Consider the following 5,780-nt stretch of genomic DNA (forward strand, 5'->3'; position numbering starts at 1 on the left):
CTTGAAACTTTAAGTTCAGGACTTTGAACTTGACTTGAGCCTTGACTCAAGGCTTCCCACACGGGAGCTGAGTTTATAGACTGAAGACTCACTTGTGACTTGCAAACCAATGACTTGATCCAACTTCTGGCAGATACTCTGGTGCGTCTACTTCAGCTCTGAAACAGGCCGAGCTGCACTGCAGGTTGTTGTCCTGCAGGGGGAGACAGAGCTCTGTCCCTCCACTCTTCAGTCTCACTGGCTTCATGTTGCTGTGCTGTCAACACAAAAGACATGAAAACACCAACAGCCTACTAATGACAGTTATCTAATTACTAACTGAAAAAACTTCCCACTGCACCGCGGACTAAATATTTCAAACATATTCAGCAGGCTGAATTTTAGAAACCCTGGACTTTAGTCCTTCTGTGGTTCTTTGTTTGTGTTCTGTGTCTTGCAGGTTATTGGCTGGGTGGAGCTGAGACACCTTCACCTGACTGGGAACACCTGGCCCAGTGTTCCCAGGCTAGTTAACCCCACCCACCCAGTAATTCCCACTGTGCCAGTCCCTCACCCAGCTGATTTCCCCTTTTACTTTGCATCACTGTCTTTTGTTTCACACTGACAACATGCAGCCTGATCCTCTGTCAGACGCTCTGTGACAACATTTCAGATGTTTATACTGATGGTTTGGGTTTTTACTCCAGATATCATCCCAGTCCAATTTTTGTCCCACTGCAGATACGTCCCTCCCCCAAGCTTTCGTTTCTCTGAGTTTAACTTGTCATATCTAAAAGACACTATTTGTCTCGGAGCGCACTGCGTCCAACTTAAAACAGCATGTTCTTGTCTCTGCAGGATTTACAAGCTGACTTTACTCTGAAATAAAATAAAAGAGAATGTTTATCAATATTTTATTAGGAGATTGAAAGGTAAGGATTATTCTCGCCTCATTAAAATCTTGAAGAGTTGTAATAACTTTATCCTCCCAAACTTTAATAAATGTTTTCCCTCACAGATGGAAGTAATATGTGTTTTCTAATAAAAATTTTGTGTTGGTTTTTTTGTACTTGGAATGAATGAATAATGCCTCAAATGACTTTTTGCCCTGTCTTCCTCTCAGGGTGCATAAAAATATCACCTCCTTCCCCCGACACTAACCTGCCTGGCTGACTATTTCAAATAATGAGAAGTGAACTTGAGTCTTCCTGTTTTATGGCGTGTCAAGTCTTCACAAAAACCAAGCAAATCATTATTTCAAACAGCAGATAAGGAGGCTGTGGTCTGTCTGTGCTTTTATTTCAGGTCATTTTTGATAAAACATTTGTCTGACTGCAAGAAAAGCAAGAAAAGCTCATTGTAGAGCAGCCTGAAGCAACACCAAAGAGTCTGGATAACAAGCTAAAATACAAAAAAAAAGTAAATCTACATATTTGTAGCAGAATGTGATGCTGTGTTGTTTCAGGTTGTGTAACTGTGTGTGTCACTGACTGTGTTTCTGTTTGTCTCCACCACGCTCGCCTTTCTGTCCTCGAGGCAGCAGGATTTTCTTCTGTTTTCAGTTCTGCTGTCAGAAACATTTTCCTCCTCCAGCGGCCGGCTGTGATCGTCGTGTCTCTGCTGCTGTTTCTGATTTCACACAACAAAGATCTGAGAGACGCACAACTCCTGCATGCTGAGCTCTGCACCGACACAGCCCATCAGATTATTCTAATTTCATCACAGCTCGGTTTCTAAAAAAAAAACTGCTAAACTGCCGGGACAGGGACTGATATGTTCAAAGTGTTTGGAGGTTTGGCTGCGATGCTTATTACTCAACAACAACAAAAAATATTATCACTTTATTTTAAAGGTCTGTAAATAAATAGATTTCTAATTTTTAAGAAGATGGAATGATGTAATTTGGTACTATTTCTCCTAAAATCTTGAAAGAATGTTCTGAAACCCAGAGTTAGATGAAAACATTTATATCACCCTCACGTCTGCTAGGTTTGGAGGGATTACTTTAAAATGTATTCTGATACATTTGAGTTTAATTATCTGTCTTTATAAAAGTTTCCTATTTCCAGAAGATTTTTTTTCAAACACTTGAAACTTTAAAGGAATACTTTGGGAAATATAAAAATAAAAGAGTTTGATGAGAGGATTGATTTCACTCTCACGTCTGTACAGTTAAGGCTACAGCCTGCAGCTGGCTAGCTTAGCTTAGCATAAAGACTGTAAACAAAGGGAAACAGCTAGCCTGCTGTGTCCAGAGGAAAACAAATCCTCCTACCAGCTCTATAAAATTTCATACGAGTAAATACAGAGTTCATTGTAAAATAAAACACATTCTGTGGCATCTGGAATGTGCAGAGCTCAGTGCTGAAACACACACTCGTTGTTTAGTTGTGTGAATGAATGAATTCCAGAGCACAGGGAGATTTTATGTCATTTCACGTCCTCTCATCCATATTCAGGACTCGTCAGCATCAGCTGGTCTGTCAGAAGAATCCAGTAACTGAGTGACGGAGCTGCTCCGATGAACAGCTGTCCTGTTGTCAGCTGTATGAATATTTCATGTCTGGATCTCTTCCTGGTTTCGTCCAGCAGCTGAAAACATCTCTGCAACAGTTGTGCAGCCTGCTGTTGTGTTACACAAGCAGTTTAGCTGGTTTTGACTGTAGCCCAGTAGGTGAACTGGTACCTGTAATCCAGGTATACCCACCTCTGGACAACAGTTTTAAGGTAATCCTACCTGAAATAACAACAAATACATATCAGTGCACAATTTACAGAACAACATGATGTCGACTGCCAAGAGACGTTTCCCTGCAAATAACAAACAATATAAGAAATCAAATCTATTTCACGCTTGCTGGGTGTGTTTGTCCGATTTGACAGACGACACATTCAGTATTAACTCTTTGCCCGCCAATTACAACAAGATATTCTGTCAATTGCTGTTTTCACGAAACACACAAAAAACACTGTCAGACATTTATAATATCAGTTCGAGCCTGTCAGGACCAAAAGCGAGCAGTCGAGTGTAACCTGCCATGTGCACTTTCTAGATTAAAACACGACCAAACTGCACTGGCTTTACGAGCTGTCATCTGTCAGACTTTCTTGATAACAACATCCAGGGTTGGATGGGCCACCAGGGCATCCATGCTGGCTGCTGTCTGATGGTGCTGCAGCCCCGACTAGTGGTGGGCAGCTGCATAACATGTTAGAGGCGACAATTAACTGGTATTATGAATAAAATACTGATAAACAGTTTAACTGATGAGTATTTCTGGTGCAACATTTGATTGTATAGTTGACTAATCACACACAACCCTAGCTGACAGAGGGACTTTTCTTTAAAATAAATGCATCAGCTAATATAGAAATATATTTATGATTCCACTTATTTTTAATTTCTTATCAAAATGTTTTCCCTGTACATTTTCTGACTGACAAAAGAAAAAACTCAGGACTGTCTTTCAGACAACGCTGATCCAGACTGAAACAGACGTGGACCAACTTCTCAGATGTCATGTCTGAATCCTACTTGTAAGCGTCTCAGTATTGTGAGTGTTGAACCGGTATTTCTGAGGTGGAGTTTACGGGTTGATGGTGGTCCATCTAAAGAGGTCGGCGGGGTCACCAGAATCTTCACAAAGGGGCTGCGCAGCGTCGCCATCCTGAGGCCTCACAGTGAGAAAATAACCAGCTGTGCAGGAACACACCCAAACAGCTGATGTCTCCCTGAACCACAGCCTCTTCCTGGTGGAGCTGTCGCCCTCCGTGCTCCGGCAGCCTGGTTCCAGCCCGGCCCAGCGTGGCTCGGCCCGGTCCTCCTGCCTGTATAATCTGCTCTGTCAGATGGAAGCTGTCATCCGGGGGGGGAATAAGAGCTTTATTGTCCCGGTTCTCCTCCTTTGTTGGGGATTGCAGCAACATTTCTAGGTCACCGGCTGTGGACTGAACGCCCCGCTGCCCAAACTGATTCTTCACTGAGGGAATCCACCCCCTCCTTTTACCCCCGTCCCCATATTTCACCCAGCACCGTCGGGGAGGGGGACACAATTAGAAATATGCTCCCAGCAACAACAGCCGGGCTGCGATCTGTCAAACCGTTCCAGCTTCTGTTTTCTGTCGGAGCAGATACATTATGGATGCTGACTCAAAGTGTTTGTCAAAAGGCCTTTTCATGGTGATAATTGGGCGGAGGGGCTTTCAGATCCTTTTGCCATTCACATTTCCCCTCATAATTATCTTTAACCTTTCACCCTGATCCCTCTCAGCGGGGTTAAGCACACATTAATGTTCTCGCCTGAGGTTCGGATGAGGCTATCGGAGGCCGTGGTTAATCGCTTGCGATGGCGTTTCAGCAAAGAACATTTACTTAAAGTTTGAGCCACGGCTCAGGTGACGTTCATCTTTCAGCACTAATTAACTAAGTCTGTGTTTTATGTGTGGAACTTCTGGTCAACCAGCTCAGACTGCAGAAAGACTGCAAAGTGTCATTTTTATACTTTTTGCACACATTTAACAAATGAGATGCAGTGTGTTAAGAGTGAGCTTAAAGGGATAGTTCACCCAAAAATGAATATTCTAAGACTTGGATTACACCAGACAAGCAGTATGGAGGCATTTTATGGGGTTTTTTTCCCAGTTGTTTTTTTTTTTTTGCAAAATTCGGCAACACTGTTTTCCTGTGAAACTCCAGCAGTGTTTTGTAGACTAACAACAAAATAACTAACTAACAAAATAAACCAGACCCTCAATCAGCATGAAGGTGAGTAGATAATGACTGAATTTTCAATTTTGGGTGAACTATCCCTTTAAGAGGTTTACAGACTTCAATGTAGGCTTTTTGAAGAAATATCTAATTGCAATTATTTTGACTGATATTGCAATTGTGATCTGATTTCTGATATTAGAGGAAAGGATCATTTTTACATCTTTGTTCTCGTTTTCATTGAAAAGGACTTTAAAATGATTAAAGTGTGTTATTTTGTATCTTTTTTGCATCTGGACTAAACACAGAGGCCAGGACACCTCTGCAGCACCACCATATTTAGTTTAAAATGGTATTTTGACACACAGTTAACCTTTAACAAATATCGTGCATCCTGTGATTTGAAAATTGCAGTGGACCATGTTGTTGTTTTGATAAAGTTTCGATTATTGTTCAGCCCTACTTTAATAATCTTTGCTTCTAGCGCCACCCATTGACTGTATAATAAATAGTGAAACTTCAGGGCATGAAACGTGAAGCAAATGCAGCGGTGCCTTCACACTACAGCAGCCAAGATTTGACCATTTTCAAATTTATATGTGCAATAACTTTGTTGAATTAAAAAAAATGCAATGCTGCTGGTATTTTTGCCATAAGTCTCGGTATTTTCATCGGTATTTTTCAATTAATTAACTAGACTCAATTTAAAAATAAAGTAGGGGACACCAGGGACAGTTGTAACACGTTTCATCTCAGCACCTTTAACTCACTGAATTTTTATTCTGAAGGTCTCAGATGTTTAAACAAAGTATCCTTACTTATTACAAACAGCAACTTTTTTTTTTTTTTTTTGGTTTGATTTTTATACTTGTTTCCAAACTTTTCCCATAGGCTGTGATTGTTTTTTGTGATATTTGTTGGTGGAAATTATTCATGTTTAAAAAAACTGTTTATAGTCTGAGTAATTCTAGATCCAGATCGGAGCACTATTTCCCATTAAACTAGAAATGGTCTGATTCCAGAGAATCCCTTTTCCTGGGATTAAACCCTAGTGAACACCACAAAAGGGGGACAGTGAACACAACACCACTGA

This window comes from Lutjanus erythropterus, chromosome 13 (genome assembly GCF_056507025.1).
Source record: "Lutjanus erythropterus isolate fLutEry1 chromosome 13, fLutEry1.hap2, whole genome shotgun sequence".
NCBI classification, from domain to species: domain Eukaryota; kingdom Metazoa; phylum Chordata; class Actinopteri; order Lutjaniformes; family Lutjanidae; genus Lutjanus; species Lutjanus erythropterus.